Genomic DNA, 15638 nt, shown 5'->3' on the forward strand with positions numbered 1-15638 from the left:
AAACGCCATTTCAGCGGCACGCCCATCTGATACTCGGCTTCATCCAACTCCTTATTTTCAACAGGTAGCTCGCTTTACCCCCACTCCTACTGTCGAGTGCTAGCGGACAACCGGAGGCGTCCATTATTTTCAGTCCATCTTAGGAAGTTCTCACGAGATAAGCAGATGAATTCGAATTTCTAGCACGGAGAAACCAAATATCTAGAGAAAATATCCCTTTGTGTGTGACTAATCTCGCACATCTCTCTTTGTTCTCATTTCAAGGAATTAGATACAGAACAATAAACTGTGTTTTGTTACCCTTAGTTATTATATCATTGCATGGTAATCAGTTTTTAGCTTTGCTTATGATTTTCAAGACTTCATTTGTTGCCCAATCAACATCTGTTGCAATCTATAGTTTACTGCAGTGGGGTCGATTCCTTCATCAAAGAAAAATGTAGTCATTGATTGCGATTTCTTACCCACCATTAGTGTATTCACAATATAGAAACTATTTGGTTTCAGAAATCCCAGTTTAGACGAATGGCAAAGGTCAATTTTAAGCGCATTTGAAAAAGGCCAGATTGGCGCCCATGCGATGCCACTCCACGTGACGCCACAGGGACCTAGTAGTCATGAGGAGTTTTACATTGTCTGAGATTACCAATGCATGCATGAGGCACAGGGCTCAGGGAAACATCTCTTAAAAATCACCTATTAAAAATGGCTAAGTTCGGAAAGTTTCCTTCGTTTGATAGGGTATTAATAATTCTTACTTAAACCAAGAGGTAGCATCGCAGCGGCGCACAAATCCTCGCCCCAACGTCACCTCACACGGCAGAAGCAGGAACCAGAAAGAAGTCACATAGGCTTTTCCCAGCATTCTTATTTGGCTGTCGCGCTTTCACACGATTGGAAATTTTCAGTATTCATTTCATCGCGAAAAATAGATATCGTTATTTAGAAATCTAAGTGCGTGAAATACGTACTCCAGGAGTAATAATCTTTCGATTTAGGATATAATGAAATAATGAGGGGCCTTTCTCCGCCTCCGCACGTGAACAATATTCCACTTACGAATCTTCCGATTGTGTGCACGGCCTTCAGCAAACTTCTCTCTTTCGAACCGTGTGCGCCGTTTGTAAATAGCGGCATTTGAATTGAAGTTATGGTGCCAAAACCTCTCCATTTTTCTTTCTTACTTTATTCTGACAAATTTTGAAAATCGAGGCAACAAAGAATGTGTTAACCCTCTATAAACCTGAGCTGCTTCTGAAAGCAATCAAATTTCAAGATTTTAATATTAAAAACTTGAAAATTTATCACTCGTCATTCAACTTTACACCTCAAAATAATACATTGCTTAGATATTTTCAAAAGAGAGAATGTTTACCAAATGAGTCACTCACCTCAATGACTATGCTCCTTACTTTCGGAATCACATGTTTCATAATGAAAATAGGATATAACCATGCATAGGAACATAGAGAAATATAATCTATATCTAATCTACCCAATTGAAAAGTAAAAGAACCGTAAGTAGCAAGCGGCATACAAAAAGTATAAGACCTTCCATAGAAAGGACGAAGGCCTTTGTGGGGGGTGTAGGGGGGTAGAGCCCCCCCCCCCCCAGCGAGCAAAGCGAGTAGATGACATATACGCAGGGGACATATAAAATCAACCATACGGTGTAAAAACATAACTTCTCATCGGATGTATATCAGATAACTTCTTAAACGATTTGAATAACATATCAAGTATTTTAGTAGACTTTCAGTGTGATTAAAGTAAAACCTTCGAAAAAATTACCTGATTTGTGGATGCCATACACCCAGGGGACACATTTAAAATCAACCATCCGGTGTAAAAAGATTACTTCTCATCGGATTTCTATCAGATAACTTTTGAAACGATTGAAATAACACTTAATATTTAAGTACAATTTCAGTGTGATTTAATTTCAAAATATGAAAAAAATTTCCATGATTTGTAGATGCCATACACCCATGCCATACACATTTAATGTCAACTATCCGGTTTAAAAAAAATTAATTCTCCCCGGGTATCGATCAGATAACTTTTACTACGATTGGAATAACATATTACGTATTTTAATTTATTTTAAGTTCCAAATTGTTAAAAATACAACCTTGGAAAATATTCCAAGTTTTTTAGGTGCCTTATACGCAGGGGACACATTTAAAATCATGCATCCGGTATAAAAAAATTATTTCTCCTCGGAATTCGATCAGGTACTTTTACAACGATTGGAATAACTTATTAAGTGTTTTAGTGGAATTTTAGTTTGATTAAATTATAAATTTTGTAAACATCCCATGATTTGCGGTTGCCATACACCCAGGAAACACATTTGAAAATAAGAAGTGGTGCGTAGAAACTGTAAATCTAATCGGATTTTGAATATCTACGTTTTAAAACGTTCTTAAGTAGTTATAAATAGCTATTTAGACTTTCTGTGCGAGTGATTCACAATATCTTTGAAAATATTTTAGCAAGTCTTGAAGATGTTATTATGCATTAGGAGGTGTAATTAAGAGTCTCGTTTTTGAAGAGACCAAATTATTTTTCAAACGTGTTCAACGGGTGGGCGGTAGGCTAGTGATTAGCGCATTGGATTCCCACGCGGGGGTTCAGGGTTCGATTCCCGGCCGCGGACGTGGGAAAAAAATGCGAAAAATCAGGGAGTTAGAGAGTATGCGTTAGAGTCAGGTCGATTAGAACGTAGGGCGGGCAGGTGGTCGTAGGTGCCTCCAGTGGTCAGTGGCCGGGTGCGAACCCGGGTTACCTGAGTTAACATCCTTTTCCCCTCGGGGACCCGGGTTCTTATCCCGGCCGCTGAACACTGGAGAAGGGGAGGCTGGAGGCATTTTGTTGCATTTTTTTACGCAGACACAATGCGATATCTTCGAAGTAAAATAACGTATTCTATTAACGTATTTTTGAAGTACCTGCTCCATGAACAAAATGTTCACCTTTTCGTCGCACGTGAGGAGATGGTTTTCGGAGATTGAACAGCAGCGAAAATGGTTAAGGGCTTAGACCCCTCACGTCAGATGCGTCTACTGCTAGATACGTCATCTTGGAGAGTTTTCCTGCATCTGATGTGTTGTGTTATAAAACAATTCAAATGAATAATTTTCAATCAAAAAGAGCATTGTACTACTGTGTCATCTAATATATTAACATATAAGAGGTGTATGAAGTTTAAGCCTGAAGATCGTTTAGTTGTATTTTGTAAAAGTAATTTGTCTCCAGATAATACATCTGTTGGTGTATTTGGGGATGTTCAATTTTATGTTAAAGGTTAATAAATAGTTTATTTCATTTATACGCATACTGTGTTGTCAATTCTTATTGCGCGAAGCGCCATCTTGTTTTTCTCACTACCCCTCAAACCCCTCCGAGTACGTTCCCTAGAATAACTTAGGAACGTACGGAATTGCAGAACTTAGAATATTTTACAAGTCGCATGAATTTTTAAAGTCCAAAATGCCATGTTAATTCCCTATAGTGACGTCTGTTTCCGCTCCCCATTCCACTGGCTGCCTCGGCGCTCGCTCGCTACTTCCGGTGTAGATAAGAGCTTCCTCTCTCTCTCTGAGAGAGCTGAGTGTCACTTGTGGCGTCAGTGGAGGTACAACGGGTGCTTTCCATTCATTGACACACGTCGACACAAGTCGACTTGCGTCGTGGATTTCGTGTTCCATTCGGTGTGTGTCGCCAACTGTTGTGACACAAGTCAACAAACGGTAACGCTCAGGAATAGGAGAGTCATAAACAAATGACGCGAGTGGACACAAGTCGACGCGTGAGTCGCATGAATGGAAAGCACCGAACATGCCTAAGTATCCCTTATCCCGCATCCAGACGCCTCACGTCAGATGCGTCTACTGCTAGATACGTCATCAGATGGTGACGTGTCTGCTCTAGCGGCCGAGCACCGCTACGCTCACACGCTGCAAAGTCTAGTGAGGTCCATGGCTACAAGTAATATGGCCGCTGGATTTCATCTTCTCTACGTCTCGCATTTATAATTAATTTTTAAAGGGCTATCAGCTCATGCTAATCATTCCGTATTTTATAAAATTATTGTAGAAATGCTTAAATAATTTGAAAGATAATGCTTTAATAATGATTTTTGATGGTAATGAGGAAATATTTGACCTAATTTTACTACCAATAAATACTGTCAACAATACCGTGGTGAAACCTCGTCGGCTTCACCGTTTCAATTAATATACATTAACTTCTGAACGGGTCCTGTCATACCTGAAAACCATTTATAATTAATGATAGCAAATTTAATAGTTAAGTGTTGCATCCTTTGAGTTATGTTTACCCTCAGAGGAATTTGTAAAGAGGTTTGCCTACCGCGCAGGATGTCAAACAATATAAGTAGTATGCCGTGACGTAACAAACAGTTACGAGAAAACGACGCTAAGAGCACGGGGGGGGGGGGAAGAAAACCATGAATAGCACTATGGGGTTCGATAGATTAAGGTCCTTGTGCATTCTTAGTAGACCCTGTAGGACCTTAATAGGGTGGTTTCCTATTATTTTTTGATTGCCTAAATCGAAAGATTATTTATCACCCCTGGAATATGTATGTAATGCTTGCAGATTTTTGAACGACGATATCTATTTTATGCGAAAATTTTCAAGCGCGCGAAAATGCGACGGCTGAGTATGAATGCTGGGAAAACCCCGTGTGACGTCGTTATGAATCCCGCATTCGCCGTGTAAGATGACCTTGGGGCGAAGGTATGTGCGCCGCTGCGATGTAGGCTGCTAGCAGGTAGCAGAGTACCCTGCTATCTGATAGAGCTTCCCTTAAATAAGGATTTTTAATACCCTATCAAAAGAAGGAAACTTTCCGACCTTGGGTATTTCTAATGTGTGATTATTAAGACATGTTTCCCTGAGCTCTGTGCCTATTGCATGCATTGGTAACCTCAGACGATGTATAACTCCTATCCTCTCGTATAGAAACTAGGTCCCTGTGACGTTACGTGGAGTGGAATCGCATGGGCGCCAATCTGGCCTTTTTCAAATGAGGATAAAATTGACCATTGCCATTCGTCTAAACTGGGATTTGTAAAACGAAATAATTTGTATATTATGAATACGCTAATGGTGGGTAAAGAATCGCAATCAACACTCTTCGTTTTTTTTTTATGAAGGAAGCTACCATACTACGGGTTTATGGTTATTTAATTACGAGTCTTTATGGGATATGGTTCATTCAAGTGATTTAGATAGAGTGCTATTATAATTCTGCAGTGTCGAATTCTAATTTCGGTGTAAACCCGTAAGCATAAGGCCAATCCAGGATTTCGTTCGTGGGGGTTTGTCAGGCAAACGGTCTTCTCATAATTGGTATGAAAACTATATAAAAACAATTACCTTACGAAATTTTCACTTTATTTTAAAATAGAAGTTATTAATATAAAGGTTACACAAATAATAGGGATAATTGTATGATCTTAGGTTTTCCCGGCGTATCAGTTGAAGAAAAGTTTCTTGGGTTTTCCACCGGTTGATGTCGTCCATGTCTCCCGACGTTTCGATCCGCGACTTGCTGATCATCCTCAGGGGATCTTCCGAATGCCGTTCTTCAAAAATTTTTCAGTATATATACACTCCATCCGAGTTCAGGTGGAAAGAAATACATTGGAGAGACCAGTCGGACTATTGAAATCAGAACGAAGGAACATCAGAGGTGCTTACGGCTGGCCCAACCGGAAAAGTCTGCAGTGGCGGAGCATAGCATCAATGAAGACCATGCCATACTATGGAAGGAGACGAAACTGCTATGCCGAGCACATGGCTACTGGGACCGCCCCGTCAAGGAAGCCATTCAGATCCGCATCAACCGCAACAACTTCAACAGGGACACTGGTTTCCAAATCAGCAATGGTTGGAGACCAATAATGAAGTTTATTATATACGACAAAAATGGCGGGAAAACTTCAACAAGCGTGAACCAATCAGGTTACACCTGAACTCGGATGGAGTGTATATATACTGAAATATTTTTGAAGAACGGCATTCGGAAGATCCCCTGAGGATGATCAGCAAGTCGCGGATCGAAACGTCAAGGGAGACATGGACGACATCAACCGGTGGAAAACCCGAGAAACGTTTCTGCAATAGGGATAATTTTTTGAGTCCCTTTCCTATTTGGGTGATGCTATTTTTTTAGCCCTATATTTACGTACGGCGCAATTTAGTCATATGACCAATGTCATGAAAATCTGCATTCTTTACTTGTACTTCGTCTTAGTCTTAAATGATAGGGGAGATTGCAATATGAACGCGAAATATCGAGACTCCGAAATATCACGAGAGTTATTTTTAAAATCAAAGTGAAAAATTTTAAAACTTAGAGCTCGGGCGGCAGTGGTTGTTATTATTATCCGATTTGAAAAAAAATTGTGTGCGAGATCCTTATATCATTTCGCAACTTTCCCGCATGAGGAAAATTTGATCAGGACAAAAAACCTTTTTTCGACCCACCCTATTGTAGATGCCATATACGCAGGGGACACATAAAATCAACCGTCTAGTGTAAAGACATTATTTCTCCTCGGATTTCGAACATATAACTTTTAATACGATTTGAATAACAGAATAAGTATTTTATTGGACTTTTAGTGCGATCAAATTAAAACCTTCGAAAAAATTACCTGATTTGTAGATGCCATACACCCAGGGGACACATTTAAAATGAACCATCCGGTATAAAAAAATTATGTTTCCTCGGATTTCGAACATATAACTTTTAATACTTATGTAGTGTGATTTAATTTCAAAATTTGAAAGTAATCCGTGATTTGTAGACGCCATACACCCAGGGGACACATTTAAAATCACCATCCATTGTAAAAGAATTTGTATCTCCTCGGATTTGATGAGATAACTTTTAAAAAGGTAGGAATAACATATTAGGTATTTAGTAGAGTTTCAGTGTGATTCAATATTAAATTTTGAAAATATTCCAAGATTTTTAGATGCATTATACCAAGGGGACGCATTTAAAATCATGCATCCGGTGTAAAAAAAATGTTATCTCCTCGGATTTGATCAGATAACTTTTACAACGATTGTAATAACATATTTAGTGATTAAGTAGAGTTTCAGTTTGATTAAATTATAATTTTTAAATATCCCATGATTAGTGGTTGCCGTAAAACCTAGAAACACTTTTGAAAATCAAAAGTTGTGCGTAGAAAGTGTAAATCTAACCGGATTATGAATATCTACGTTATTAAACGTTCTTTATTAGCTATAAATAGTTATTTAGAATTTATTTGCGACTGATTTAACAACCTTCGAAAATATTTTAGTAAGTGTTGATGGATAGTCGCCTTATCCATCGAGTTGACTGTGGGATCCAACTATTGGATGAGGGATATCTTTGAGATTGGTGTGGGGACCAACACTTGGACACGACAACCAAGTTATGATTGCCCGATTTAATGAGATTTACCACCAAATCGCGTTGGCTGCCGTGTCTGTTGCAGTGGATACTGCATCCAACTTTCACTTATCCAATTAAAACTGGATGTCTCATCCAATCCTTTCTTTGAGAGTAACTTTATAACGATTGCAATAGCATGTTAAGTATTTTAGTAGAGTGTCAGTTAAATTTAATTACAACCTCTGAAAAAATTATCTTATTTGTAGATGCCATACACCCAGGGGACACGTTTCAAATCAACCATCCGGTTTGAAAAAATTATTTCTACTCAGAAATCCATCAGATAATTTTATAACGATTGTAATAACATATTAGGTATTTTAGTAGAGTTTCAGAGTGACTCAATCATAAAATTTGAAAATATTCCATGATTTGTAGATGCCATACACCCAGGGGACATGTGTAAAATCAACCATACGGTGTAAATAAATTATTTCTCCTCAGATTTCGATTAGATAAGTTTTCAAACAATTGAAAGAACATATTTAGTATTTTAGTATTGAGTTCAGGTGACATTTTATTACAAAATTTGAATATATTCAATGATTTGTAGTTGCCACATACCAAGGGAACATATAAAATGAAGCATCCGGTGTAAAAAAAATTCTCCTCGGATTTCGAACATATAACTTTTTAAACGATTTGAATAACATATTCAGTATTTAAGTTGAGTTCCAGTGTGATTAAAGTACAACCTTGTTACATATTACCTGATTTGTGGATGGCATATACCCAGGGGAAACATTTAAAATTTACCATCCGGTGTAAAATACGATTTCGATCAGATAACTTTCCAATTAATTGCAATAACGTATTTATGTTATTTATTTAATTTATTTACGTTATTTAATAACAAAATTTTGAGAATATCCCATGATTTGTGGTCGCCATACCCCCAGGAAACACTTTTGAAAATCAAAAGTTGTGCGTACAAATTGTAAATCTAATCTGATTTTGAATATTTACGTTATAAAACGTTCTTAAATATTTATAAATAGCTATTTGTATTTTCTGTGCGACTGATTTACAACATTCGAAAATATTTTAGTAAGTGTTGAAGATGTTTATTATTGAAGATATTTATGCATTAGGAGGTGTAATTAAGAGTCTCGTTTTTGAAGAGACCAACTTATTTTTCAAACGTTTTCAACGGGTGGGCGGTAGGCTAGTGATTAGCGCATTGGAATCCCACGCGGGGGTTCCGGGTTCGATTCCCGGCCGCGGAAAAAAAATGCGAACAATTAGGGCGTTAGGAGGGTTGCGTTAGAGTCAGGTCGATTAGAACGAAGGGCAGGTGGTCGTAGGTGCCTCCAGTGTTCAGTGGCCGGGTGCGAACCCGGGTCCCTGAGTAGACATCCTTTTCCCCTCGGGGACCGGGTTCTTATCCCGGCCACTGAACACTGGAGGAGGGGAGGCTGGAGGAATTTTGTTGCATTTTTTTTACGCAGACAGAGGGACACAATGCGATATCTTCGAAGCAAAAGAACGTACTCTTCTGATGAGCGATGATGGTGCCACCACACGGCATTCGAGAGAGTTACAAAGATCGCACACCGACTCCCGGCAAACAGTATTGCGATTCTTTACGAACCCGATCGGTGCGGCACCAACGTGAGGACGGGAAATCTTTGGAAGCCGTACCGACAGCAAAAAGGTGTCAGTACGGCCACCGACTAGTGGGTTTCATGAACTCCCGGGTACGCATTGTACATTTTATTTTGTTTTATATAATGTAAATAATGAGGTTTGCTGCAATTTTATCTTTTTCTCCCCCTTCGAATAGGCCATTATATAATTCACTGTGTCATCATCTATATTGATTACCTTGACAGAATTATAAGATATTATTTTATATAAAAATGAGGTTTGCCACCATACAATGACTTTCTTTCATTTATTTCACCACTTTCACTCGCTTTTAATAGGATTCATTTCACTCTATCATTATTTATTTGCTTCTTTGACATAAAAAAAGATATTTTTGATTAAAAAGGTGTCAGTACGGCCACCGACTAGTGGGTTTCATGAACTCCCGGGTACGCATTGTACATTTTATTTTGTTTTATATAATGTAAATAATGAGGTTTGCTGCAATTTTATCTTTTTCTCCCCCTTCGAATAGGCCATTATATAATTCACTGTGTCATCATCTATATTGATTACCTTGACAGAATTATAAGATATTATTTTATATAAAAATGAGGTTTGCCACCATACAATGACTTTCTTTCATTTATTTCACCACTTTCACTCGCTTTTAATAGGATTCATTTCACTCTATCATCATTTATTTGCTTCTTTGACATAAAAAAAGATATTTTTGATTAAATACGAGTTTTTGCGCAATGGTATCACCTTATCTCACTCCAAATAGGCAACTATTATTTCACTCAATAATTATTTTGCGTTTCTCTCGACATAGATACATGATTTTTTTATTTAAATATGAAGTTTTCAACAACGGTAATTGTTTCTTTCGTCTTTAATATGCAACGATATTTCAATCCACCTTGACGATAAAAGAAGATATTTGTTAATAAGTATGAGGTTTTCCGCAATATTTTCTCTCACTTGGAAAACGCAACTTAAACATATGTGTCAACCCAATCGTATTTCTCCTCTGATCTCAATCATTACACGTTATGTTTCTATGTTCCTAGGACATAATGATAATAGGACATCTGTTGAGTGGATTTTTCATAAAAATTCCTTCATTCTGATTAAATGTTCACCAAGTAAGTCACTTACCTCAGCCACTAGCTCCTCATTTTGGGAATCACATGCTGCATGAAGAAGAGCGTGAGTAAAGGCACCTGCTCCAGCAGTTTCGACATTCCTTCCTTCGAACCGTACTTGACCAACATTCCTGGAACGACCGAAATCAACGATACTTCTCTCGCTAAAGATGATTTCATACTCAAGGCATGATATACACAGCCATCCATGGTCACTGAGTCCTTCTTCTGCGATGTTTCAAGCACAATTTTCTCGTACAGTTTCTCATACATTTCATCGTCACAAACGTAAGGACATCCTCGGTTTTTGAAGATTAAGTACATCACTATCTGTGCCAAGCTTTGAGCCAGGGAAACTTCAGGGTCAAAAGTTTCGCCAACATATTGGCCCCATTTATTTACGTCGATTTGCACACGCACACCTCCCAAGTAAACCCAGTATTAAAAATGTCGGCAAACGTTATAAATGCTTTTCCATCTCGTTTTTCACCATCAAGGTTGACCAATCGTTTCACTAAGTTGGAGATATTGTGGGACTCACAATCGATAAGTACTTTCACTCCACCATTTCTCTCCAGGAACGTTAACATAAGAGAGGGAGAGTCAAGGGGGATGTTTTGTATATTCTCTCGTTAAAACCTCTGACTTTCTGAGTTTTCTCTTCGTTATTCATCCGTATTTCTGTGAGACTCATCATCACGTCCACACATCTATTCTGGACTCTCTTATTTCTCTCTTCTTCAGTTTCCTGGTCTCCGTCCTGAGTAGCGCCACCTTCAGGTGAACCTGAAGATTGAGAACTTGCACTGTGCGCCTCTTCTTGCATCTTTGCCGTCACATAATCCTTCAGAGGAGCGATATCCTGAGATAATCTTGTGACGCTCTCCTCCAGTTTTCGGAGCAGAATATCCCTTGAAGTGATCTCTCTGTGCAATGCGTTGATATCACCATACAATGAAGCGAAATTGCTGGATCGGTAGTGGTGCAATTCATCCGTTGAATCTCTGGCCCCTTCCTCCATATCAGTCACCCCATCTCGTGCTACAGCCTCTTAAACAGGAAGGACTTCCACTGCGTCACCAGCGCCTGCCATTTAAACTGCACCTAGAAATAAAAAAAGAAATGCGGAGAGTATGAGGGTTTCCCCGCAAATAATGCACCACTATCGTTTTTCTCATCCGACGACAATTGTATCGATGCGAAACGTTATGTATGCATTATCTGAATTTTCATTGGTACACACGCAAAATTAATAGTTTTTTCCGACTGATAGCATTAGCTGTATGACCATTTAAATATGGAATCTATCAGTTATGTCCGTTGGAAGAGTGTGTCTGCACTGAATTTCTCGTTGCTAGGAAAGAAACTGTGGAGAATATTCAGTGACGTTTGTGCAAAAGGTTATGGATACATACGCAGCCAACAGGATTGCAGTTATTCCCTGGGTTCAGAGGACGAGAGCGTCAGAAGGCAGTTTGTTCGTGATTCAAGATTTGCAGTCGTCAGGGAGACCGTTCACGGCTGTCACACCTGACATGATAACAACAAAGGTGATGTTGCCATTTCTGTGATACCAAATTGCCTTTATTACGGAGGCTCAACGGAAGCAGACATTCAGATATATTCCGAGATATGATTCGACACCGAGGAGTTAATTCATTTGGTCGCTGCACAAAAGCAAGAAGGCTAAATTCTATTTTATAATAATATTTTATATTTTCCTTTAAGGGTTTATAATAAATATGTATATTTAACTGTATACGCTATTTTATTTATCTTATAAAAATAATTTTATGTTTGTATAATATTCCATAAACCCACCACGAAAATATTTTCTGGCTACGGCTTTGCTTATTCTGCATGTGTTCAGCGGGTCAAATTTGAATATGAATGTCTAGAACAGGGGTCTCCAAAATAAGGGCCGCGGAGGGCTTTTATCCGGCTCACGCACTAGATATTAGCTGAAGACGTCCCAGATATTTTGTGCTGTGTGGGCTATTAGGGCCTGGTTACCCGGTACATAAACACGTACAAGTTAACGTACGTTTGCGCGAATGATTTTTGTGGACCGGAACGGAACATGTACGAATGCATGAACCAAATTATAACAGGTTCTATTTCCTGTGCATGCATTCGCATAATTTGGGTGGTTAAATGTATCCCGGATCATAAATAGGAGGATGGGGTGGGCAAGCCATTTGATTCATGAGATTATTTCCTTGAAAAAATAGGTTTATTTCAGTTACTTATCTTATACTAATACATATCATTTTTCGTTGGCTTACAGAATTAAAAAAAATACTTTCGTTTCAATTCAGCACTGATTTTGCTTAAAGACTTCAGCGATTTTCTTTTTAGGGGGGGGGGGGGGGAAATTTTTCAGCCTGACTGTGTTCGCCATAATATTACAAACATTTTGAGTTCCCAAATGACCACTTTTTATGGAATTTATTCCCTCCGATTGTCTCGCTTTTTAGGTAATTTGCCGAATTTTCCGCCACAAAAAAAATATTTTCGTATCAGGACACTGTTTCGAGTGTATTGGTCGAAAAAAAATTCGCAAAAAGACGCGCGTGTCCGGAAAGGGCATAATAGTGCATAATTATTGTTTTAGTACAAATTGTGTAGTGAGTTAAAAATGTGTGTTTAATTGAATCGAAAGCGCCAGACAGTACCAGCTGCCCCCCCTAAAAGGAAAATCGCTGAAGTCTTTAAGCAAAATAAGTACTGAATTGAAACGAAAGTATTCAACAAATTTTCTTTAAGCCCACAAAAATCATATACAGTCGGATCCGGATTTAACGTCTTCGCATTTAACGTTTTTCCGCATTTAGCGTTTATTTTTTTGGGTCCCGATTCATTCCCTATTAGGACAATGTAAAAATTATCCGTATTTAGTGTTTCCGCATTTTGCGTTTTTCCGCATTTATGGTCGTAAAAATTTGTCCCGCTCAAGATTTTTTTGCCCGATTTAACGTTTTTTCATGACGGTTCGTCCAAATCTTCGACTTTCTGCTCATCAACAAGAACAGTCACATGAAAGTTTACCAAGAGTCGATAGAATCTACCGGGGAACGCTTCTTCAACTGCTTTCTTCCGCGAGCGCAGCGCTGCGACCTTCAACTCGCAAGCTGGGTGATTTGTCGGATCGTAACGTTTCGCTCCCCTTCTGATCCAAACACCAGGCACTTTTTGTATCAGATCCGATCTAATGGAGCAAAGTCATCCCTTAATAACCTCGAACTACCTTATCCTTCACTTCTTGAACTTGACTTCGATGATACGTGACGACAGATGACACGAGTTATCCTCCGAGGGCCGCTACAATAATGGTTTTCTCGTAATGTTTTCAATTGATGGCTTATGCCCCTTTCAACTCTACTACCTACGGGCAGTCGATTATTAGCCCAATATTTTTTCAGTCGGCTACTTTCTCTTTTCAAAAGAGGAGGCCCAATATCAATTGCGCAGTTTACTAGAAGATTCTTTCTATAATCCATTCCAAGGTCAGTTTCCACGGAGGAACAGCGAAAGAACAAAGGAAGTGTTTCCTCTGCCATGACCGTGAGTGAGAGCATTCTTTCCCTACGGAACAACATTATTTTACATCGTAATTTAGTTATCCCGGAGCCAATTTATCGGCATGCGGCTGGTTAATATCGCTGTCGATTCAAAAATATTTAACTGGTGCTAATTAATGTCAAAAGAGGATGGCAATCGAAGTTTTGACGAACTATCACAGTCCATGACTCTAAATAAATCGCTCATGCTGGAAAAAAATCACCGCATACTCACGGTAGAATAGATGAGCGCGGAAAAATACGAAAATCCGGCAGGTATCCCTTGGTGGTTGACTTCGACATCATAACCCTGACGAAATTGCCAAACCCCAGAGGCACTGACAATTTTTCGAATGACATCCAGTTCTGTTGAAGATTAAACCTTTTAACTTAACAGAGTTTAGCTAATCGTTACTCAAAGTCCAACCAAATTTTATTAAAAGCTGCCGAGAAACAACTCCGGGAGTCGGAGTCGAGGTGATCAGCGCGCCGCGTAAGCAACTTCTCCCGGCTCCATTCGACCTGCATGAGGCCGCGGATATATGACAACGAATCTGGTGTTATCATCGAGTTGAATCACCATCGACTTGTATGCATACTAGAAATAAGATTCTACTTATTTGGATGACCTCGAAATCCAAAATGTGCGCATAGGAGGCTTTTTAAAGGGTCATAAATCCCTTATTTCGCCGAGGCAACAGAAAACGTTTAGTTGGCAAAATTCCAGAAAACCTCCCTTTTACTAGATATTCGGTAGTTGAGAATTCGGGATTAGCAATCTTCTGTTGTCCCTTTATTTCACTCATTTCTCATGATTTTTCGAGTACCTACTTACATCTTTTCTTATTATATTAGAAATGCTACCCAAGTAACATTTTTGGTTGGCCCTCTGTTGGCAGATGGTGGGACACAGCGGTTGGCCCATGGTATGATTTGGCCACCTCGCCAACCGTATCCCAACCAACGATTCCCCAACGATGGGCCAACAGAGCATTACAGTCGGGCCTTCGTATTCCCAACCCAAGGCCAACAAATCTCCAACGATATACCGTTGGCCCTTTTACATTCTGCCATCCGTTTCCCAACAAAAGCTATATTTTACTGGCATTTCTCATTTTTATAGAATGAAAGTTAAATTAATTTACTTTCTCACTTGATACGATACCGGTAGATAGAATCTTTACCTTTAACTCCCTATAAATCAAAATTAAATTAAATACATAAACAATCAATGCTATTGGACAAAGTAAGGTTACAGTGGATAAAAGTGGATAACAAAAAATCAATATCATTTCAGAAGGTCCCCAACTTTTATTTTCACAAATTAGGACAATTTTTATTAGGACAAAATTAGGAAAATTTCAACAGCACCTTTCCATATTACAATATGGCACACACAAAAACTGTCCATTTTCTTTGTAGGGCAACAAAACACACTTAGATAAAATCTGGGTGGACTGTAATTTGCATCCAGGTACTAATTGTTTTACTACAAATATACCAATGGTACCACTTCTAAGAGGTAATTCAAAGAAATCCTCCTTGTCACACTGCAAGATGTACACCCCTGAGTTATTTGATTCAATTGCCTTCACAATTCCTATTCTCTGGTCTTCGATAACGAAATTTTTAAGTTTAGTCCATTTTACTTAATTGGATCAGTTATAAATTAATTAATCCTAACACAATGCTATATTACTTATAGCATAGTGTTAGGATTAATCAAATATCCCCCAGAAAGCCGTAAAACTCGCCATTTTGAACCATTATTCTTAAAACTTTCCTGGAGGACAACCCCGCAACTCCTGCTTTCCCTGGCGGGTATGCAATACTCCCACACTCCTAAGTATTACTTGCGCC

This window comes from Ischnura elegans, chromosome 13 (assembly GCF_921293095.1).
Source record: "Ischnura elegans chromosome 13, ioIscEleg1.1, whole genome shotgun sequence".
NCBI lineage: Eukaryota > Metazoa > Arthropoda > Insecta > Odonata > Coenagrionidae > Ischnura > Ischnura elegans.